Source organism: Danio rerio, chromosome 25 (genome assembly GCF_052040795.2).
Source record: "Danio rerio strain M-AB ecotype USA chromosome 25, GRCz13ab, whole genome shotgun sequence".
NCBI classification, from domain to species: Eukaryota; Metazoa; Chordata; class Actinopteri; order Cypriniformes; family Danionidae; genus Danio; species Danio rerio.
The window spans coordinates 6,512,488-6,538,851 of NC_141045.1; the positions used below are offsets into that span (position 1 = coordinate 6,512,488).

At 34.8% G+C, this 26,364-nt stretch overlaps 1 protein-coding gene across 2 annotated transcripts in view; it reads left to right on the top strand.

Moving 5' to 3' along the window:
- The window catches only part of plxnb2b (plexin b2b), a 327,318-nt gene that overhangs the window by 193,772 nt on the left and 107,182 nt on the right, over positions 1–26,364 (top strand). For both annotated transcript variants that reach the window (NM_001423669.2, NM_001197316.3), the window contains 1 exon segment: positions 20,748–20,821. The gene's annotated coding sequence lies outside the window, so the exon portion shown is untranslated.

Sequence of the window (26,364 nt, forward strand, 5' to 3'; positions counted from 1 at the left end):
CCACATGTAACAGAAAGCTTCAAATGACAGCGAGACCTCATAACAGATAACACAGTGTCTCAACTACATGACAAGACTCCGCGACACGCAATCAAAGCTATATTTCAATGTTAAAAGGAGTTTTTGACGTAAACAGAGACGTGCAAAATTTCTGTTTCAGAAACGCTTTTTATTTCTGCGACGTCACAACAAAACAACATCATATGACAAAGATCACCTCAGGTAATGATTGTTTGTTTATTTAGTGCTAAATGCTACTTATCTGATTTTACATACCATGTATACTACCAAAAGCAGCCGCAGATAGATCACCTCAGATCGTGAAATAAACTAACTAGCAATGTGTTTGAAAAATGAAAGTCAGAACTGGGATTCAGTCCAACAACATCAGTCACTTAATAGTCTACTCTATGTACATTTAATAATGTTAAAGAGGTGTAATTTGTATTAATTAGGATAGGCTATAACCTATTATAATGGAGATTTTTATTCAATGTATCAAACATTAAGTGTGGTCTGATTCACAAACAGCTAACCCTTTTAGGCTCAATCAAAAACTTTAAACATCATACAGCACAGGTAAAACATAAATATGACTCACAAAAATATGACTCTTAAAAAATACATCAAAATGCAGCCAGTGTGCAAATGACTTTAGCAAACCTTTATTTATTTATATATATATATATATATATATATATATATATATATATATATATATATATATATATATATATATATATATATGTATGTATATATATATATATATATATATATATATGTATGTATATATATATATGTATGTATGTGTGTGTATATATATATATATATATATATATATATATATATATATATATATATATATATATATATATACATATACTTACCGGCCACTTTATTAGGTACACCTGTTAAATTGCTTGTCAATGCAAATTTCTAATCAGCCAATCAAATGGCAGCAACTCAGTGCATTTAGGCATGTAGACATGGTCAAGATGATCTGCTGCAGTTCAAACCGAGCATCAGAATGGGGATGAAAGGTGATTTAAGTGACTTTTAGCGTGGTACGGTTGTTGTTGTGTATGAGTATTTCAGAAACTGCTGATCTACTGGGATTTTCACGCACAACCATTTCTAGGATTTACAGAGAATGGTCCAAAAAAGAGAAAATATCCAGCGAGCAGCAGTTCTCTGTAACTCAAATAAACACTTGTTACAAACGAGGTCTGCAGAAGAGCATCTCTGAACATACAACACGTCCAACCTTGAGGCAGATGGGCTACACCAGCAGAAGACCACAACGGGTGCGACTCCTGTCAGCTAAGAACAGATAACTGAGGCTACAAAAGGCCAAAACTGGACAATAGAAGATTGGAAAAATGTTGCCTGGTCTGATGAGTCTCGATTTCTGCTGCCACATTCGAATGGTCGGGTCAGAATTTTGGTTCAGACTGGATTCTTGAACATGACAATGCACTCAAATGGCCTCCAAACTCACCAGATCTAAACAGAGCAGCTTTGAGATGTGGTGGAACGGGAGATTCACATCATGGATGTGCAGCCGACAAATCTGCAGTAACTGTGTGATGCTATCATGCCAATGTGTAGAAAAATCTCTGAGGAATATTTACAGTACCTTGTTGAATCTACGCCACGAAGGATTAAGGCAGCTCTGAAGTCAAACAGTGGTCCAATCCGGTACAAGTAAGGTGTACCTAATAAAGTGGCCGGTGAACGTATATCCCTTACCATTTCGTTGGTCATGCAGTGCAGAATTTATTATTTAAATGAATGGCTGTAATTTAAATGTTTTTGTCACATTGCATCACGTCAGTCCAACTATGTTTGTCACTAACTGGAAACGTGTAACATCCCAGCAAGCATTATTTGTTTTTAAAAGAATGACTACACATAAAAAGTCTGTATTTGACGACTAGTCTAGTTTTGGGCTATTCTTAGATGTCTATTAGATTTTCACTGACAGCCTAAGTTTAGCCTTGTTTTAGCCAAGACAATTGTGTTTAGACGTCTATTTAAACACAAAATTGTTTGTTGGGATATGTCACAGTGTAAAAGTAGCTATCATAAAATAATTATGTGTGACTTCTGCTCCTTTTCAAGAAATGGAAACACATAAGTTGTTCTTTAATTCGAGTGTTAACCTCTAACCTGGGATAGACGCACATGAGAGGATTACATTAGCGTGGTCTGAGATGCATGGAGAGTAAATGAGTCCGCTAATGGAGGAGAATGATAATAACGCTCCAACCGCAGCAGACATGCTGGACTGGAGAAACACTGGATTGAATGAAGCTCTTCAGATGTTAAGAGCTGCTCTCACAAGCTGATTATCTGCGTTCATCATGAGGTAAAGGAGTCTGTTAGTCTGTGAGGGAACAAAACAGGAGTGTACTGATGTCTGAGAAAGTCTACGCTTTATTTTTAATGTCACTTTTTTAGTTATTGCTGAGAATGAAAGAGTATGATAATACTGATATATTACTCCATGCTAGTGTTCACTGCTGTGCTAATGAATCTCCGGTGTAATAATGTTAAAAGAAGTCATATTTTTAGTAATTTTGGAGTATGAATTGAGCGCCGTTTGAAAAAAAAGGCTACTACAAACAAAATGAGGACTGGACAACATGTTTTATATGCCTTTACGAGATGCGAAAACACATTACAAGCACAGTTCAAATCACGGACAACTGGCTTATTTTTAGTGAATCACTTTATAGGGCATGACTTTAGTAATACATTTATTATTAATAAATCAAATACTGCATATCTAGTTCGGTCGTTTTCACAAGGAAATGACTCTTTAGAGACTAGTTATGTTAGTGAATCAAATGGCTGCATAAAAGCATGACCGATTCTTTTAAAGAATCAGTTACAGCATATTATGTGCAGTCTGATTCACGAAGAGATGACTCTAGTGAACCAGTTCCTCCTGGTGAATCACATACAGTGATTCACTGTTTTCAGTGAACTCCAATTCACCAACAAACAAACTGGTTCTTTTAGTGAATCTGTTGGACGTAATTCACAAAGAAATTACTTTTTGAACTGGTTCTTTTTTTAGGAAATGAAACACATAAACGTGCAGCCAATATGCAAATCACTCTTATGAACTATTTTTATTTTTTAAAATTTTTGAATGGAGAATTCAATGTGATTCACAAACAGCTGACACTTTTGAACTGATTCTTTGAAAGATTCAAAAGCACTAAAACATGCAGCACACCCCGTGTTTATTTCACAAACAAATGACTCTTATGAACTTGTTCTTTTTGTGAATCAATTACAACCAGTCTGCAAATGACTCTTACAAACTATTTTTAAAAAATCTAACACTCGGTGTGGTCTGATTAACAATCAGTTGCCTCTTTTGAACATGTTCTTTGTAACAATCAAAAACATACAGCATACTTGGAGTAGTCCAATTCACAAACAAATGACTCTATGAACCGGTTCATTTTAGTGAATTAAACATATTTAAAAGTGCAACAAGTGTGCAAATGACTCTAACAAACCATTTTCTTTTGCTTTTTTAAAATGAATCAATTAATATGGTTTGACTTACAAACAGCTGACACTTTTGAACTGATTCTTTATAAGAATCAAAAACATACAGCACACCCAGAGTTCATTTCACAAACAAACTTTTATGAACTAGTTCTTTTTGTGAATCAAATGCATAAACAATTATCAAGTGTACAAATGACTTGAACAGACCACTTTCTTTTAATGTATCAATCAGTGTGGTCTGATTCACAAACAGACTCTTTTGAACTGGTTCTTTGTAAGAATCAAAACATACAGCACACCCAGAGTTCATTTCACAAACAAATGACGCTTATGAACTTGTTCTTTCTGAGTAACAATTACATAAAATTGAGACCAGAGTGTGAATGACTCTAATAAACTATAAAAAAAAATCTAACATTCGGTGTGGTCTGATTCACAATCAGCTCACTCTTTTAAACTGGTTCTTTGTAAGAATCAAAAACATACAGTACACTCAAAGTAGTCCAACTCGATGACAAATGATTCTCATGAACTGGTTCTTTTTAGTGAATCAAACATATCTAAAAGTGCAACAATTGCGCAAAAGACTCTAACAAACCATTTTCTTTTGCTTTTTTTAAAATGAATTAATCAATATGGTTTGATTTACAAACAGCTGACACTTTTGAACTGATTCTTTATAAGAATCAAAAACATACAGCACACCCAGAGTTCATTTCACAAACAATGATGCTTATGAACACTTTTTTTTTTTTTTTTGAGTATCAATTACATGAAGTTGCAACTAGAGTGTAATGACTCTAATAAACTATAAAAAAATTTGAACATTCGGTGTGGTTTGATTCACACACAGCTGACTCGTTTAAACTGGTTCTTTGTAAGAATCAAAGACATACAGTACACTCAGAGTAGCCTAATTCACAAACAAATGAGTCCCATGAACAGGTTCTTTTTAGTGAATCAGTGTGGTTGTACTTTAGGACTTATACATGGGTTCATTTGAATTTATCCGTAACATTAAAAGGTTGCAAACGTATGAACATACTCTTCAGTAAAACCTTTAGACTACAAATATGCATAAGACTGTGCTGTTTGATCTGTAAAAGTAGAGATTCATGACTCATTTTTGACAAAACTGCCTTTAAAAAAGGTTTTGTATTTAAAATCTACAGACACAACTTGACAAATAAACACTTAAAGTTGTATTTTGTATGTTTTCTTTGCATTTAGTCTGAAATAACACTTCATAAGAGGTCAGACTGGACAGGTGCTTGTAAAAGCCGTGTTTTTGAGTCTTGTGTTATGAAGTGAAGTCTTATGTTCAGAAGTGGTTGAGATGTTCAGTGTTGCTGTATTAAATGCTGTGTGTTTTCCGGACACACACACACACATGACAGCAGATTAGTGGGCGGCAGAGCGACAGGAAGTGCCTGAGCTTCACTCCTCCGCAGCGCCTGATTGGACGAGAGCCGCTCTGTTTGTATTTTAATGCTTAACCTCGATAAAACCATGATTACCGAAAGCATGTGTAATAATGGATTAAGACAAAGCCTAAGTGAGGGACACGTATAGTAGCACAGGCTGCTAGAAATAAAGACGTTAATGATGATTAGGACTGAACACTACGAAGGCTCGCTGGCTTTTAAGGCAACATGAAATCAAAGATGTTTTTTTTTTCTTAATCATAATTTGAATTTTAGCCATAGGAAAAAAATGTGAGATTTATTCAGTTTTTGGTAAAATGTTATTGTATTTTTTTGTAAATATCATGTTATATATTATTGCTGCTAAAATTATAAGAATGTTGAAGTAAACATTTATTTATTATTAAATACAATATTAAATCTCTTATCGAACACAGTGAACAAGTTAAACATACCGCTCACCGGCCACTTTATTAGGTACACCTGTCCAACTGCTCGTTAACACAAATTTCTAATCAGCCAATCACATGGCGGCAACTCGATGCACTTTAGGCATGTAGACATAGTCAAGATGATCTGCTGCAGTTCAAACCGAGCATCAGTATGGGGAAGAAAGGTGATTTAAGTGACTTTGAATGTGGCATGATTGTTGGTGTTTGGCTTTTCTAAGTATTTCAGAAACTGCTGATCTACCGGGATTTTCATGCACAAATCTCTAGGGTTTTCAGAGAGTGGTCTGAAAAAGAGAAAATATCCAGTGAGCGGCAGTTCTGTCGGTGCAAATGCCTTGTTGAAAAAATCAAGAACAAAAAATGCTACCTTAAAGGGTCACGAAACACCAAAACACATTTTTTTGAGCTGTTGACAGTCGTATATGTGTCCCACACTGCTAAAAACACTATTAGGACACCTATATTTCACTAAAAAGTGTAAATTGGTTGTTTTTGCGTTATTTCAAGCAAATTCGTACTTCCTGTTTGAAACGAATTTTTGAAGCTGCGTCACGGTCATGACATAAAAGCGTGTATTCCAGCGTGCAGACTGGACGTCTGTACCAGAGTGAGTCTTATTACGTCTTACAGTGTGATGCATTAATGCATGAGTAAGGCTTGGTTCAAACCAATCAGCGCGCTCTATTGGCAACTTCATTAATATTCATTACTGTCAGAGTGTAGACGGCAGAGACGCCACGTTGTGTTGGCAAAACAAGCGTGAAGTGTTGCTTTTATAGTTTGCTGCAGTTAAGTTTCGTTTTCATTTTCTCTCTGTGAGAGCGCAGCTGGCGTCACGTGTGGATTAACAGTGTAGGCAAGGCTTGACAACAATAACTTACGTGTCTAAGGAGGATTATTGTTTACCTGAGAGCTGTTCTCATCTGCAAACGCTGAGATCTGGATTCGCTTGTAGTCTTCTCTTAATAAAGACGCGGCTCTAGTTGCTGGTGATTGTCCTGTCTCTACAGATTTGGTAAGTGAGCGACCACTGCTCTTTGTTTATTCAGTTTGTTCGTATCGAACTAAGTTAACTATTGCACCGAGTGTAAACATGTTAGCACCACAACCAAACCTTAACCTCGTGTAGGGCTTTCACTGCATTTAGTGACCGGAATAACACACGCGGCTTTCTGACGCTACCTGCCGTGTGTATCTAAGTTTCCGGGAAATGCTGAGTTTTTTTTTCTCTCATTCGCCGTGCGGTATCAAACATTGCATGAAAAATACACGCTTGGAGCAGGTCCTCGACTCAAATATCTCGTTTGTCGGGAGGGGCATGAATGAATTCCCTGAATGAAAGAGCCAAACTGCAGTTAAAGTCCACCATTTAATAATCTGGCAAATAATTCGACTACAGATGTCCATGTAAACACAGTCACATTGTCCGCTGTGGGTGTGTGTTTTGACTCGGAAATTCAGCGCACCCAAATAGACACTCCCACACCAAGCCTCTTTACTTCCTCCGACACTCCCCCCTAAACAGAGCTGGACACGCCCTCTTTTCTGACTTTTTCCAAAGTAGAGGTGTGAAAACACCCTGCTGAAACGAGGGGGTTTCATGGCCCTTTAAGAGTAAGAAACATACAATCAAATTAAGAGGCATATTTTAAAACCTTCTTTTGCACACACACACACACACACACACAAAACACAACAAAACAAAACAAAAAACGGCCTCCTCCTGCGCTGAGCCTCCAGAAGCAGAAAACATGGCAGAAACTCCAGCACCACTGGGAAAAGCAGAAACAGTTTTAGCATTATTATTTATTTATTGTTAATTCAGGCTCCAGCGCCAAAACCAGATAAGCCACTCTGAGGGTTTATCTCATTAACATTGAGTTGGGCTTCAACCCTCGGCTGAATCAAACTTCTGAAAACACCTGTTTCTGTGTTTCTGAAGCGTTCAAACAGCACTTTTTCCAGAGCGCTGTAATTCTCTGCTGCCGCGTTTCCTCACAGATAAACGCCGTGTTTCTGCCATCTCTGAATGTCATTATAGAGCCCGCCATACAGTAGCAGATGCCCGTCAGGGATTTGAGTTCAGACTTGAGGAAGTTTTTTTTTTAGAGATTTTATTTTATTTTCGTGTGTGTGTGCGTGTTTGGTGTCGATGGCGGGTCTCTCTCTGGAGAAAGCACTGCCATTCAGCATTGATGAGGAGCAGTGCTTTATACATGTTTAACTGTGGGTTTAGCATATGCAAATCAAAAAGAGTCCCGCTGGAACGCCACACTTTCCTGTTTACTGATTTCTGGATCTGACCCAGATTATCTGGAAACGGGCCAGAGGTCAGTGGGAGCGGTGTGGAGGAAATCTCATTGCTTTTAGGAAGCAACAAGTTACCACAGCTGCTTTTATCAGGCATGTTTTGTTTCTGTTCTTATCAACATAAAGATGTTCATTCATTCATTCATTTATTCATTCATTCATTCATTCATATTCTTTTCGGCTTAGTCCCTTTATTAATCAGGGGTCAACACAACGGAATCCACTGCAAACTATTCCAGCATATGTTTTACACAGCAGATTCGCGGATGAAAGTGAAGAGCGTGGGGTGGGGGTGGTTGGGATTTGGTCTCGTGGATGAAAAGTCTCTGGGCGCACGCTAAATGTGTGGGCCATGGGAAACTCCCACAACCCCCACACCCCCCATTTAACCACTAAATATATATAAATATATAGTTGAAGTCAGAAGTATTAGTATTAGAAGTATTAGCCCCCCCTGATCATTTTTCTCCCCAATTCTTTTTTTTTCCAGAGAGAAGATTTGTTCAACACATTTCTAAACATAATAGTTTAAATAATTCATATCTAATAACTGATTTATTTTATCTTTGATATTATGACAGTAAATAATATTTGACGAGAAATTTTTCAAGACAATTCTATAAAGCTTAAAGTGACATTTAAAGGCTTACCTAGGGTAATTAGGTTAACTAGGTGGGTAATTAGTCAAGTTATTGTATGTTGATGGTTTGTTCTGTAGACTATCAGAAAAATATAGCTTGAAGGGGCTAATAATATTGACCTTAAAATGTTTTTTAAAAAATTAAAAACTGCTTTTATTCTAGCCAAATTAAAACAAATAAGACTTTCTCCAGAAAAAAAAAATATTATCAGACATACTGTGAAAATTTCCTTGCTCTGTTAAGCATAATTTTGGAAATATTTAAAAAAAAAAGAAGAAAAAAAATCAAAGGGGGATAATAATTCTGACTTCAACTGTATATTTAATTCTTATTTTAATTAAGTTTAATAAAGTATTTACCATTCCACAATAACTATTTAATAATCCAGCATTTACATGTTAATAAAATGTACAAAAAATGGGTAGAATGGAATCACAACAATATTAAAATGTAAATGGAGTTTTTTTTATGTTAATATGTAGGCAAATATAAAACCTAAATGCAACTAACATTTTACATTAAATAAAATAAAATAAAAAAGAAACCATTTTGTGTTTCCCATTTATGTAATATAATTTGATCAAATTAATTTGGTCTGATTTAAAATGAAACTTTAATGGAGTAAATGCTTTTTATTTTTATGATTATTTAAAATGATTATTATTTTAAAATATTACATAATAATATACTTATATTTTATCTAGCAAAAACTTTGGTCATAAAATGCATTTTTGCATTTATTTATATATATATTTTATACGCAAGCACATCATACGAGTAGCAGTGTGATGTGGCTGTATAACGGCACTGGTGGTAGGCATGCGTTGTGCCTTAGTGTCCCTACAGAGCTAATATACAGCAACATCGCACTGCTACGAGTGTGATATTGCGTTTATAGAACAGTTCGTGTACATATTCGTGTATGTAAACAACATTTTTAACTGTTTACGCTGAAATCATTGGTGCAATCAAAAGTTAGTAATGTTAATGATTCAGCATAGCGCGAACTTACCTGATATAACATGACAATTGCAGAGTTCAGCATTTTTAATTAGGTCGTCACTTCATTCAGCTCCCTTTTAGCCAAAGACGTCTGCTATTGGCGTTAAAAGCAGTGTGGTGCACGGTAAAAGTTAAGTTTTCTATTTTTGGACTCGAATGTGGCATCCTACCGCACAACACCACATGTTTACTATTGCCAGTGGTCTCTTTTTGCAACCCGTGTGACATCATGTGTGATATAGGTTGGTAATTCATCTATGGCCATCGGCGCGCTGTCTCTCAGAAATTATAAACATTTTAAAATAGGCACTATCCTTAAATAAACGACATAGTTGTTATCTAAACAACTACATCCTCGACTAAAAAAGTCTCAAAAGTACATTATGTTGCCCAACAGCAGCAATATTTGTCTGTAGAGTGTCCTCTGCTTGTTGCTGTATGTGGGTGGAGTAATACACAAGGATCTATCTATCTATCTATCTATCTATCTATCTATCTATCTATCTATCTATCTATCTATCTATCTATCTATCTATCTATCTATCTATCTATCTATCATCCATCCATCCGCACACACACAAACGCACATATATGTAAATGTGTGTATATGTAAATGTATACGTGCTAAGAATGTTAGAAATGGCAGTAACATGCTAATGACATGCTAATTCATGCTAGCAACAACATTATCCAACACATTCGACATGATTTTAAATATGTGTGTATATTTGTGGCTCTTGAAGTGAAGTAATGTGTGATTTTACAGTGTGCTGTGTGTGTGTGTGTGTTATACGCTCGGCTTATGAAAGATGCTTATGAAGCATTTCTGAGCAGAAGCTGACAGAGACTGACTGAAAATCCTCAACACACACACACACACACACACACATCAGTCCAAAACTACATCTGCTCATGCTAATCTCACACACACTCACTAACACCCATTACAGTGTACGTGTATGTGTGTGAGCGTGCATATGTGTCTCCGTATATTTGCGTGAGTGCCTATGTGCGTGTATTTGTCTGTTTGTGAGAGACAAGAGTACAGAGAATTCATTCATTCATTTTCTTTTCGGCTTAGTCCCTTTAAATAATCTGGGGTTGCCACAGCGGAATGAACCGCCAACGTATCCAGCACATGTTTTACACAGCGGATGCCCTTCCAGCTGCAACCCATCTCTGGGAAACATCTATACACACTTACTCACCTGTACTGCATGTCTTTGGACTGAGGGGGAAGCCGGAGCACCCACGGGAAACACACAGGAACGCAGGGAGAACATGCAAACTCCACACAGAAACGCCAACCTACCCAGCCAAGGCTCGAACTAGCGACCTTCTTGCTGTGAGGCGGCAGCACTACCTACTGCGCCACTGTATCGCCTCACAGAATATTAATGAAACATAATATGAAATCAACCCGTGTGTGTGTGTGTGTGTGTGTGTGTGTGTGTGTGTGTGTGTGTGTGTGTGTGTGTGTGCGTATGTCTCTGTGGGCTTCAGAAGTGAGCAGAGGTGCACGAGTGAAGCTTTGATCGTCAAACACACAAACACACTCGCGTCCCTTTGAGAACGCACCCATTCAGACACACACTATGGCCAAAAACAGGAAGATCTGTGTGTTTCGGCTGATTTCAGAGCTGTGGGGAAAACAGCGGATCTGCATATGGAACTGGGTCAAGTGCGGGAATAAAAGAAAGAAAGTTGTTAAAAATATACAGTGCAAATAATTCCCTAAAAACGCAAAACTAGAATGTAAGGCAACATGAAATGGAATAAAAGGGGTTTTATGTGTCTAATGGGACAGTGGGGTTTCAGTAGAAGGAAATATAATGACGTCAAAGAGGAAAGTCAAATGTTAAAAGACACTTTTTACTGCGCACTAATGAGGAGTATATATAAGTGAAGAAATGTATAATATATATATATATATATATATATATATATATATATATATATATATATATATATATTCAACGGAAATTCAACACATTTCTAAACTTAATAGTTTTAATAGCTCATTTCTAATAATGATTTCTGAAAATATCTGATTTCTTTTTTCTATGTCATGATGACAGTAAATAATATTTGACTAGATATTTTCAAGACACTTCTATACAGCTTAAAGTGACATTTAAAGGCTTAACCAGGTTCATTAGCTTAAAGTGAATCAGCTTAACTAGGTTAATTAGGCAAGTTGGTAATTAGGCAAGTCAGTGTATATTATAAATATACTATACACATGTTGTTTGTAATTTTTACAATTTTAAAACAGATGAAAGAAATCTAAACTTAAAATTTAAACTTAAATTAAACCTAAAGTTTATATAACAGCATATAAAGTATTTAAAACAACATATATAACCGCATATACAGTTGAAAACAGAAGTTTACATACACTCTTAAAAAAAGGAACATACCCATTTTTTTGTCGGATGGTAAATCATACTAAACGTTTACTATTTTTGGTCCGTTAGGATTACCTAAATCATTTACATTTGCTAAATTCCAGAATAATAAGATAATTGTTTTTTTTTTTTTTTTGAGAATTTTTTATTAATTTCTAGACACTCAAAAGTTTACACACATTTCATTGGTATTTTTTTTTTTAGTTTTGCTTTTAAACTGTATAACTCTGGTCAAATGTTTTGGGTATCCTTCCACAAGCTTCTCACTATTGTTTGCAGGAATTTTGGCCCATTCCTCCTGACAGAATTGATGTAACTGAGTCAGATTTGTTGGCTCTCTTGCCCGCACAAGCTTTTTAAACTGTGCCCGCAAATTGTCTGTACTGTAGGATTGAGATCAGGGCTTTGTGATGGCCACTCCAACACATTCCCTCTGTTGTCCTTAAAGCACACTTTAACTAATTTGGCAGTATGCTTCGGGTCATGGTCTGTTTGGAATACCCATTTATGGCCAAGTTCTAATTTCCGGGCTGATGTCTTGAGATGTTGCATTAGTATTTCTTCATAATGTTCTTTCTTCATGATGCCATCTATGCTGTGAAGTGGACCAGTCCCTCCTGCAGCAAAACAACATGATGCTGCAGCCCCCATACTTTACAGTTTGGATGGTGTTCCTAGCCTTGTAAGCTTCCTCTTTGTCCTCTAAATGTAACACTGGTCATTATGGCCAAACAGTTCAATCTTAGTTCCATCAGACCACAGGACATGTCTCCAAGAATTAGTCTTTTCCCAGTGCAATTTCGCAAATTGTAATTTGGCTTGTTTGTTGATTCTGGCTTGTTGATTTTGACCACATTTTCGGATTTCACCTCATTTTCATCCTGTTACTTTTTTTTTTTTGGATTCTGTTTTTGTCTTACCTGATTTCTGGAACCGCTCTTCCCCTGACTCGAACCTGCCGTCATCGCAGCCAACTCGAAACTCGCGAAAGCCCTCCACACAGAAGTAAGCTATCAGCCGGTGAGCTCGAAAAGAAACGCCGTCACACCGCCCTATAGCGTTCGCTTAAAAAAAAAATTAAATGCAGGCATACGTACCTCAGGCAAACCGAAATTGCGGTCTCCAGAAACGACCGTGGGACTGGGTTTTCAGAATGAGCTTGGGGTGAATATCTCTCTCATTATTCTGCTACTAAGCAAAACAGAAACAAATGTGATAATCCTAACTTACCTAAAAGAGAAAAAGTTTAGTCACATAAACATCTGACTTTTTTTAAATGGTTATGTGCCTTTTTATACAGTGTATGTAAACTTCTGGTTTCAACTGTAAAGTACATATAACAACATCTATATATATGAACATTTAAAGTATATATAACAACATATACATTATATAAAAAACACACACACACACACACACACACATATATATATATACAGTTGAAGTCAGAATTATTAGCCCCCCTGAATTTTTAGACCGCTTGTTTATTTTATCCCCAATTTCTGTTTAACAGAGAGCATATTTTTTCAACACATTTCTGAACATAATAGTTTTAATAACTCATCTCTAATAACTAATTTATTTTATCTTTGCCTTGATGACTGTAAATAATATTTTAATAGATATTTTTCAAGACGATTCTATACAGATTAAAAAAATTTGAAGGGGTCTAATAATTCTGACTTCAACTATATTTAACACAACATGTAAAGTTTATATAACAAATATAAGTATATAGTTTTTTTCTAAAACATAAAAAAAAATCCAGATTTTATTTTCTTTATGTTACATAAAACATAATTTGCTTGTTTTTAAAAATACAGTTTTTGTTGTATACCTGCTTGTTTCACTTTGCTCACATAACAGACAGCATTAGATAAATAGAAATGCAACATGCAAGCAAAGGAAACTATGTTCTTCTGTCGCTCATCTGTAACTGCATCATCCTCTCTTCCTCCATTTAGTTTTTCCATCACTTGTTTTATTGTTTTTTTTTATTTTTTTAATCAGCTTAAAGTTCATAACCGTCCGGCACGCTCATCACTGGACAATACTGTAAGTCTTTGCATCTTGACTTTGTAAATTGCACATGAAATGCAGCAGGAAAATCCAGCTTAACCTCGGTTGGTGTAGTTTTTGCGTGTGCCGGTCTGCTGTATGTGGGTCAGGAGTTTTCCAGACTCTGATCGATCGGGACACCATCAGCTTCAGCCATTTTTCATCCAGTAATTGGACGGTCTGCAGCGGGACGAGCCGCTTAGCTTTGTTTGCTCCACTTTTACTGTAACTATGTGTGTTTGAGGCTTTTCTCTTACTCTAAAACTGCTGAATCCCCCATATGTGGAGCTGAAGAGCTGATAAACGGTCTGTTTTTAATCCCTGCCGCTTTACACTGAGCGTGATTTACTCCAAGACTTAATAGACAGAATGCTTACATCTACTGCTGCTGCTTATTATAACAATGATTATTAATATTATTATTAAACATTTGGCTGTTTAACAAAGATCATATGATAAAGTGCTAAATTAATGAAAAAATAAATTATTTTTAAGTTATGGGGTTATATAGATCACTTGATTTAATATTAATGTTGTTGTTGTTATTATTATTATTATTATTATCATCATTATTATTATAAATAACAGTAGTTGTAATAATAATAATAATAATAATAATAATAATATTAATAGTAAATTAATAATAATAATTGTTATTATAATACATTATATTACAATTATATATATATATATATATATATATATATATATATATATATATATATATATATATATATATATATATATATATATATATATATATAATGCTATAGTTAATTATAAATTATATAATTTTAGACTATATGTTTATGCTTATTATCATTATTATTTTTAAACATTTGGCTGTTTGACAAAGATCATATGATAAAATGCTAAATTAAAGATACAATAAATTATTTATAAATTATGGGGTTATATAGATTACTTGATTTAATATTTATGTAAATAATAATAGTAATAATAGTAGTAATAATAATAATAATAATACTTTGTATTATTATTATTATAATAAACAGTAGTTGTAATAATATTAATATTATTATTATTATTATTATTATTATTAATAATAATAATAATAAATTAATAATATTTATTATTATTTTAATATAATAATAAATTATATTACAATAACATATGTATATGTGTGTATATATATATATATATATATATAATTATATGTTCATGCTTATTATCTTATTATTATCATTATCATTATTAAACATTTGGCTGTTCGACGAAGGTCATAAAATAAAATACTAAATTAAAGATACAATAAATAATTTATAAATTATGGGGTTATATGGGTTACTTGATTTAATAATAATGTTATGATTATTATTATTACAATAATATAATCATAAATTATATTGCAATAATATATATATGCAATACAGTAGTTGAATATAAATTATATTATTTTAGATTATATGTTTATTATTATTATGATTAATAATAATAATATTATTATATGTACTGTTTAGACTTTTCCACAACAGGAGGACTTCAAGGCACACACACACACACACACACACACACACACACACACATTCACACACATACACATGTTTGTTTTTGTAAAAAGTGGGTACATTACATAGGTTTCCATTTTATGCAGCACAAACTATATATTGTATTGCCCTCACCCCACCCTACCCCTAAACTCAACCATCACATGAGACTGTGTAAACTCATTCTGTGGGATTTATAAGCATTTTGAGAAATGAGGACATCACCAATGTCCTCATATTTCACCACCTTTTTGTATTACCTGTGTAATACCCTTCTCATTATATAGATTTGTGTCCTGTTATGTCACAAAAACACGAACACACACACACATGTTGATAGTGTGCTGCAGCTCATTCTCCTCATTGATGACAGTGTTGATCACGTGGTCTGCTCTGGCCTGATATTTGAAACGTCTGCAGATCCTCCGTATTCATCATCCATATTCATCAGGATAGAAAAGGTTAAAACTGATCTGACATCAGCACTTCTGCTCTCTCTTAATTATTACAGATTATACTTCCCTGGAGCTTCCAGATCAAACCGATTACATCTCGACACTCACAGTTTATATTTCAGTTAAAAAATATTTGGATATGTAGTAAATTGGCAGCTTTATTATTACTATAAGTTATGTATATAGACAGATTATTATTATTATTGTTATTATTATTATTATTATTATTATTATTATTATTATTATTATTATAAATTTTCTTTTTGGCTTAGTACCTTTATTAATCTGGGGTCGCCACAGCAGAATGAACCGCCAACTTATCCAGCATATGTTTTACACAGCGGGTGCCCTTCCAGCTGCAACCCTTCACTGGGAAATTTTTTATTATTATTATTATTATTATTATTATTATTATTATTATTATTATTATTATTATTACTATTAATAAGAAATTTGAATACATAATAATAATATTAAAAATAATAATAATAATTTTATATATATATATATATATATATATATATATATATATATATATATATATATATATGTGTGTGTGTGTGTGTGTGTGTGTGTGTGTGTGTGTGTGTATGTATATGTGTGTATGTATGTATGTATGTATGTATGTATATATATATATATATATATATATATATATATATATATATATATGTATGTATGTAATATATTATTGATGTAAATATTTTAGATAAATAATAAAAAACTATATTAAACAACACATATTATTATTAATTTATATTGTAGAATTTTCCCAACCATTATTATTATTTTTATTAATATTTAAATTGTTATTATTATTATTATTATTATTATTATTATTATTATTATTATTATTATTATTATTATTATCTTCATTATTATTATATTTGAATTAATATGGAAATTAAGTACATTAACAGTCCAACATTTTTGTTATTATTTTGTAATATTTGTAATTAATAATCATTATTAATGATGCAAATTATTTTAGATTGTAAATAAATGCAGATTATTATTATTATTTTATTACTAATTTAATTTATTTATTATATAATAGTTATATTTTAAAACATACATATGAATATAAACTTAAATTATGCATTTCAGACAATAATATTAAATAATACAATAAATAATAAACAATGCATCCAATAAATTTATATTGTAGAATTTTACCTAACATAATTAACATTACAATTATTGCTATTAATTAATTGGAAAAGAATGTATATTCATAATAAAAAACGACATGTGTAATACATTATTAATGTTGTAAATTATTTCATTGTAGATAATGCAGCTTGTTATGCATTTTATATAATAGTTATATTTCAAAATATAAATAAACAAAAATGCATTATAAACAGTCAAATTAAATAATAAAATATATAATAAACAATACAGCTTATTATTTTATATTGTAGAATTTTACTAAACATTATTATTATTATAAATTTTTTGTCATATTACATATAATCCATTTTTAAATAATACAAACATTGAAATATAAGCTATACATTTAAAACAATTATATAAAATACATAATAAAAATGGTATCATTTGTAATCAAACACACAAGCAGTTGTGTTTGCCTGCAACCCGTCATTAGTGTCCAGTGTGAATCATTCCAGTCCTTTTGCCTGACCAGCAGTGCTAACAAGTACACTTAGCGAAGAGCAATTAGCGGATTTAGCACCTACGAAGATCATTTGTCCTGTTTAACATTCTGCTGCTGTTGTGATTAAATGCCACCTTTAAAGTGACCGATTGAAGCAAACTACACAGGGAGAAACAAGTTTGTTGTGGAAATAACACTTGAATTTGAATTTCCTCCACTACCTTTAGAAAAGTACATTCGATATAGTATGAACGTGAGTAGTATGAGTATTGGAGTTTGAGTATTTACCAGTTGTGATCATCACATGACCTACCCGCGGACATACTACTCTGCTTGCATACTGTTTTCAACATTCTATATACTAGGAAAGTATGCAGTTTCAGATGCAGCCTGCAATAACGGAGACCAAACCTTGTGGAAACACTGGAGGACGACACTGGAAGGACACGAGATCCGCTTGTTAAGTCGTGGCGTATGATAAACGAGATGCTCTTCTTAACAAGTGGACATGTGATGGGATGTGTTGTCTGTTTTTTTTCTCCTATCAAAATCAATGTAGACACACAGTTACCGACAAACAGCAGGGCTTACCGTAACAAACAAGCACATTTGTACAGACTCTTCCCCCTACAGAACTACGTAGCTATACAGACTGGCGATTGGCTAATTCAAAAGGAAGGTGGAACTTGCTTCGTTGTGGCGGCCATACTGAGCTTTGCACTTTCCCCCATTCATGGTCATACCAGGCTGCGTCAAAAATTGACTAATACTACTTAGTGGGTACTGCATTTGAATTTACTATTTAGCCGTCAGAAAAGTATGTTCCATACAGTATGAATGAGAGTAGTATGAATGGAACTCTGATGTACTACATCTGCCATTTTGTCATGGTCACGTGACCTACTTGCTTCAGTTGCGTCGCTTCACACCCATTCATGAATTCTTGCGGGGCATCATGGGATAGTGTACTACAGGGTGGGCCATTTATATGGATACACCATAATAAAATGGGAATGGTTGGTGATTTTAATGTCCTGTTTGTGGCACATTAGTATATGTGAGGGGGCAAACTTTTCAAGATGGGTGTTGACCTTGGTGGCTATTTTGAAGTCGGCCATCTTGGATCCAACTTTTGTTTTTTCAATAGGAAGAGGGTCATGTGACACATCAAACTTATTGGGAATTTACAAGAAAAACAATGGTGTGCTTGCTTTTAACGTATCTTTATTTGTTTATGAGTTATTTACAAGTTTCTGACCACTTATAAAATGTGTTCAGTGTGCTGCCTGTTGTGTTGGATTGTCAATGCAAGCCTCTTCTCCCACTCTTCACACACTGATAGCAACACTGCAGGAGAAGTGTCAGCACAGGCTTCCAGTATCCGTAGTTTCAGGTGCTGCACATCTTGTATCTTCACACCATAGACAATTGCCTTCAGATAACCTCAAAGATAAAAGACTAAGGGGGTCAGATTGGGAAACCTTGAGGGCCATTCAGCTGGCCCACAACAACCAATCCACTTTTCAGGAAACTGTTCATCTAGGAATGCTCGGACCTGACACACATAATTTGCTGGCGCATCATCTTGCTGGAAAAACTCAGGGAACGTGCCAGCTTCAGTGCTTAAAGAGGGAAACACATCATCATGTAGCAATTTTTATCCAGTATATTTAAAATATCCAGTGGCCTTGAGGTTTCCTTTGATGAAGAATGGCCACACTACCTTTATTGTCTATGCTGTGAAGATACAAGATGTGCAGCACCTGAAACTACGGATACTGGAAGCCTGTGCTGACACTTCTCCTGCAGTGTTGCTATCAGTGTGTGAAGAGTGGGAGAAGAGCGTTGCATTGACAATCCAACACAATGGGCAGCACATTGAACACATTTTATAAGGGGTCAGAAACTTGTAAATAATTTATGATAGAATAAAGGTACATTAAAACCAAACCCACCATTGTTTTTCTTGTGAAATTCCCAATAAGTTTGATGTGTCAAATGACCCTCTTTCTATTGAAAAAACAAAAGTTGGATCCAAGATGGCCGACTCCAAATGGCCACCATGGTCACCACCAATCTTAAAAAGTTTGCCCCCTCACATATACTAATGTGCCACAAACAGGATGTTGATACCACCAAAAATTCTAATTTTATTATGGTGTATCCATATGAATGGCCCACCCTGTACTGTATAGGATGGAGGTATGCGGCTTCAGATTTCGGATGCAGCCCCAGTCAGAGTCAAAAACTCTCCTGTGATTTTTTTTTTTTTTTTTTTTTTTTTTAATATTTCCCAAATGATGTTTAATAGGGCGAGGCAGTGGCGCAGTAGGTAGTGCTGTCGCCTCACAGCAAGAAGGTCGCTGGGTCGCTGGTACAAACCTCGGCTCAGTTGGTGTTTCTGTGTGGAGTTTGCATGTTCTCCCTGGCTTTGCGTGGGTTTCCTCCGGGTGTTTCGGTTTCCCCTACAGTCCAAAGACATGCGGTACAGGTGAATTGGGTAGGCTAAATTGTCCGTAGTGTGTGTGTGTGTGTGTGGATGTTTCCCAGAGATGAAACTTGCTGGATAAGTTGGCGGTTCATTCCGCTGTGGCGACCCCGGATTAATAAAGGGACTAAGCCGACAAGAAAATGAATGAATGAATGTTTAATAGAGCAAGGGATTTTTCACAATATTTTCTATAATATTTTTTCTTCTGCAGAAAGTCTTATTTGTTTTTATTTCGGCTAGAATAAAAGCAGTTTTTAATTTTTGTAAACACCATTTTAAGGTGTTTTATTTATTTCAATGGTATTAGCCCCCTTTTCGATTGTCTACTGAACAAACCACTGCTATACAATGACTTATTATGCCTAATTACTCTAACTAATTAACCTAGTTAAGCCTTTAAACGTCACTTTAAGCTGAATACTAGCATCTTGAAAAATATCTAGTCAAATATTATTTACTGTCATCATGACAAAGATAAAATAAATCAATTATTAAAAATGAGTTATTAAAACTACAGTATTATGTCTAGAATTGTGTTGAAAAAAAATATTTCCGTTGAACAGAAATGGGGAAATATATATACGTATATATGTATATACAGGGGGAATAATAATTGTAATAATAATAACTGTATATCTGTAGTCTGTGTGCTAAACCAGCGCCTCCACGCACACACAGCACATTAATGTTTCATGGCCTCCAATTCATTTCCGCCTCTGAAATCCCCTAACAAGGGCACTTAGATTGATTCTCTGGCTAAGAGATTAAGCAGCTCTTGAATGAGTGATCAGATTAGAGGAAGTGTGTGATTTGTCCTCATCTGTTTGTCTTTTTGTGTGTGTTTCTCCTCAGTGTGTTGGAGGCTGAACAGACGGACTCTTCACTCTTATGTCAAGCAGCAATTAAAGCAATTTTCGCCCTTGGAAGTAAGTGTCGTCCTCTCTGTTTGAGATTTTTTATTAGATATTTTTTTTTTATTAATATAATTACTAACAACTCCAGTGCTGCAGGAGCTCGGGTTTCACTGCCTTAAAGGAGCAGTTCAGCTAAAATTAAATTAAATTGAGCAAAGTGTTGAAATAAATTACCCTAATAATTAAAGCTATTATTTATCCACCAAGCTCGTCGGACGTGCAGTGCAGAAGGCAGATTTTTTTAATATAAAAAATATTATGTATTGAAGGCCAGCTAGCGAAGTGCTATATAGGTAAACCTCACCATGGCTTATACCCTCCTTGTTAGAGCAATATACACCCATGCAAAGAACTGCCGGTATGATCCTAGCTCAGATGGGTGCAGTAGCACTGGTGGGTTACACGTGGGGGCTCGTCCGGGATGGGAGTGATTTTGAGAGGGGTGAGTGTAACAGAGTCCAGCTAGCAAAGTGCTTTGCATGTAAACCTCACTCCTTTGTCCTTTAAAGGTGCTTTAGTGACAGACGCTATAAAGGCCATGATCTTTAGCCCTTCTTGTTTGAGCAGCCAACTCCCATGCAAAGAATCGCCAGTTTGATCCCAGCTCAGCGCAGGTAGGGTACAGCAGAACCGGTCGGTTACATGTGGGGGCTCGTCAGGGATGGGAGTGAGGTTAAGGGGGATGAATGTAACGTAGGCCAGCTAGCGAAGAGCTATGCAGGTAAACCTAACTCCGCTGACCTCTTAAGGTGCCCTAGCGACAGACGATAGAGGCCATGTTCTTTAGCCTCTTTGTTAGAGCAACCGATTCCCATTCAAAGAAACCCCAGTTTGACCCCATCTCAGGCCGGGTTTGCTGCAGTAGGACCGATGGGCTATACGTGGGGGCTCGTCCGGGATGGGAGTGAGGTTTAAGGGGGTGAGTGTAACGGGCCAGCTAGTAAAGTGCTATACAGGTAAACCTCACTCCTCTGACCTCTAAAGGTGCTCTAGTGACCGACGCGAGAGGCCATGGCTGCGTCTGAAACCGCCTACTTCTCAGTTGGTACTAAATTTTAATTTAAACATACTACACGGCCGTTAGAAAAGTACGTTCTATACAGTATGTATGTGAAAAGTATGAATGGAATTCGGACGTACTACATCCGCCATTTTGTCATGGTCATGTAACCTACTTGCGTAAGTTGCGTCGCTTCACTTCCATTCATGAATTCTCTCGCGGGGCATCATGGGATAGCGCAGCGTGCATGGGATCTCGCTGAAAGTAGTAAGACATCCGGGTACTTCTCGCATACTGACTTTCGAATTCTATGAATTCGGACATACTACTCGGCTCGCATACTGATTTTAGCGTACTATATAGTATGGAAGTATGCGGTTTCGGACGCAGCCCATGCCTTTAGCCTCCTTGTTAAAGAAACGGACTCCCATGCAAACAATCGCTGGTTCAGTCCCAGCTCAGTTATATCTTATATTTCAAACAGATACTCTTAAATAGATGAATAGTTTGGATATATATGTTTCATAAATGCACCTTATTTAGTGTAATACATAATAAAATATTTAATATTGCTTGTTAATAACATTACAAATCAAATGTATAGTATATTAAAACAGTATAATTAAACAATCAAAAATGTTTATTGATAAAACAAATGAGTAAATAATATTAGTGTTCATATTAATGTTGCATGATATTAAGCAACTGGAAAATCTTTTGTTTAGCATAATATCATATTAAAATCACATTTAAAACATTTTGTTTTGCTAATATTTGATAATTACTTGTATTTTGTAATATATATATGTATATATATGTGTATATATATATATATATATATATATATATATATATATGTGTATATATATATGTATATATATATATATATGTATATATATACAGTTGAAGTCAGAATTATTAGCCCCCCTGAATTATTAGACCGCTTGTTTATTTTTTCCCCAATTTCTGTTTAATGGAGAGCAGATTTCTTCAACACATTTCTAAACATAATAGTTTTAATAATAAATCTCTAATAACAGATTTATTTTACCTTTGCCATGATGACAGTAAATAATATTTTACTAGATATTTTTAAGACACTTCTATACAGCTTAAAGTGACATTTAAAGGTTTAATTAGGCAGGTTAGGGTAATTAGACAAGTTATTGTATAACGATGGTTTGTTCTGTAGACTATCGAGAAAGAAATTAGCTTAAAGGGGCTAACAATATTGACCTTAAAATTGTGTTAAAAAAATTAAAAACTGCTTTTATTCTAGCCGAAATAAAGCAAATAAGACTTTCTCCAGAAGAAAAAATATTATCAGACATACTGTGAAAATTTCCTTGCTCTGTTAAACATCATTTGGGCAAAAAAAGAGAAAATATTCAAAGGGGGGCTAATAATTCTGACTTCAACTGTACATATATATATATAATTGATTTTCCTTTCGTAAAAAAAATGTATTTATTTAATTATATTTACTGTAATTTTATATTTCTATAATCTCTAAATTTCCCAAATTGCTGAATATTATCCGATTAAGAATGAGAAAATACATGAAGAGTATTAAACAGTCATTCATTTCTTTTCCTTCAGCTTTGTGCCCTCATTTATCATAGGTCGCCACAGTGGAATGAACCACCAATTATTCCATCATATGTTTAATGCAGCGGATGCCCTTTCGCTCAATGAGTGTGTTTTCTCCACTAATTTCTTTGTTTGTCCAGGACGTGTGGGCTTGTAATGTGAAATGGGTGAGAGGAGTGTGAATATTTATCACTCAACTTTAAAAACAACTGTCAGAGACGCAGAGGGGCATACCATTAGCATAGCGCTTCATTTAGCATTAGCGAGGAGTCTCCTGTGAGCAGTAAACTCTTAAACAAGTGTTTTTCTCAGCTTTATGAGCACTTCTGTCCCTCATGACATTCACTAAGAAAACTCTCAGAAACCACACATTACACACACGAGTTTACTAGTCTTCTGCCAATGTCAGAGCCCTGACACTCATCCATCACACGAGAGATCACTTATTGAGTAAATTATATATCTTTATTTTCAAAAATATTTGCTTTATGTAGTCAAAGCGAGTCTCAAATTCATGACTTATTGATTCAATTTGTCCAATCAGACTGAATCTCCATTTATCGACTCAAATGATCGGTTCAGGCTGTTTCCAGTTATTGATTCACTGATTTAGATGATTCATTCAGAGCAAGTCTTCAGTTAATTATTCACGGCTTCAAATGATCCAATCAGATGAAGTATCCAGTTAATGATTCACTGATTCAAATGATCTAATCAGAGCAAGTCTTCAGTCATTAATTTACTGACTCAAACAATCCATTCAGAGCAAGTTTCCAGTTAACGTTTCACTGATTCAAATGATTCGATCAAATAAAGCCTCCAGTTATTGATTCGCTAATTCAGGTGATCCATTCAGAGCAAGACTCCAGTTAATTGACTGCTTCAAATGGTTTAATCAGAGCAAGTCTCCAGTTAATGATTCACTGATTCAAATGATCCATTCAGAGCAAGTTTCCAGTTAATAGTTCACTGATTCAGATTATTTATTAAGAGCAAGTGTCCAGTTAATGATTTACTGCTTCAAATTATACAATCCGATGAAGAATCCGGTTAATGTTTCACTAATTCAGATTATCCAATCAGAGCAAGTGTCCATTTAATGATTCACTGATTCAAACGATTCATTCAGAGCAAATTTCCAGTTAATGATTCGCTGATTCAAATGATTTGATCGAATCAAACCTCTAGTTAATAATTCACTGATTCAGGTGATCCATTCAGCGCAGAACTCTAGTTAATGATTTACTGATCGAAATGATCCATTCTGTGCAAGTTTGTAGTTATCGATTCACTGCTTCAAATGATTCAATCAGATGAAGTATCCAGTTAATGATTCAAATGATACAATCAGAGTGTCCAGTCAATGATTCACTGATTCAAATGATCCATTCAGAGCAAGTCTCTAGTCAATGATTTACTGATTCAAATCGTCCATTCAGTGCAAGTTTCCAGTTGATGATTCACTGATTCAGATGATTCATTCAGAGCAAGTCTCCAGTTAATTATTCACGGCTTCAAATGATCCAATCAGATTAAGTATCCAGTTAATGATTCACTGAATCAGATAATCCAATCAAAGCATCCAGTCAATGATTCTCTGAATCAAATGATCTATTCAGAGCAAGTTTTCAGTTATTAATTTACTGATTTAAATGATCCATTTAGAGCAAGTCTCCAGTTAAAGAGTCCCTAATAGAAATGATCCATTCAATGCAACTTTCCAGTTAATGATTTACTGATTTAAATGATTAGATCAAGTCAAGCCACCAGTTAATGATTCACTGATTTAGGTGATCTATTCAGAGAAAGAATCCAGTTAATGATTCACTAATTCAAATGATCCATTAAAATCAATCCTCCAGTTCATGATTCACTAATTCAAATTATCCAATCTGATCAAGTCTCCTCCTCTGACCTCTAAAGGTGCTTTAGTGACAGACGTTAGAGGACATTGTCTTTAGCCTCCTTATTAAAGCAACCGACTCCCGTGCAATCGTCGGTCCAATCCCAGCTCAGCACAGGTAGGGTACAGCAGGACCTGTCGGTTACATGTGGGGGCTCGTCCGGGATGGGAGTGATTCAAACGATCCATTCAGGGCAAGTCTTCATATAATGATTGACTGATTCAAATGATCCATTAAAATCAAGTCTCTAGTTAATGATTCACTTCTTCAAATGATTCGATCAAATCAGTTTTTGCAGAAGTGTAAAAGTGACATTGATTTATCTTGCTCTTTCTGTGACATTTCCTTTGACTGTCTCTCACTTATTTTGGGAATGTCCTTTTGTTCATTCTTTTGGGATTAATGTGAACGCTTTCATAATCCAAAATATGTGTAATCATTTATTGTTATATAATAGACTCATCGTTTAGACAGCAAACGTATTTTTAAGTGTTCTTTTACTGCAGTAATATTTCATTAGAGTGCCTGTGCTTGATTTGCACCGCTGGACAGCCGACTGGTATCATCAGCTGATAAACGGCAGGAATGTGGTGTGTTTATCAGAGTCGAGGCCGGAGAGATTTTAACAGGAGCGTTTGGGCTAAAGCCGGGCTTTGATGTGTCCCAAACTCATCTGAGCTCAGCAGCGTTTCCTCATAGTCCAGATATGAGCGGATAACATGATCATATCGGCACACGTCGCTGTGTGGTCATGAGGAAATTCAAGCGCTGCTTTAAAGCAATGGCAGCGCCGTCAACACCGTCGTCAGGTGCATCTCCAGCGGATTTAGCTTCTGAAATTTCATTTGTGAAAGTCAAGTCTCATTTCACATCTTAAATCTCCTTTTCTTTTTAAAAAGGATGTGATGAAAGACGGGATTTAGTGTTCTTTTTTAGGTGGTATTGTATTTTTAAGACAAGGCGACTTATTTTATTGCATTTATAGCCAGCAAGTAAGTCTAATAACAAATAAATTAATATTTAAAGTTAAATGTAAAAGTTGATCATATTAAACACAAATA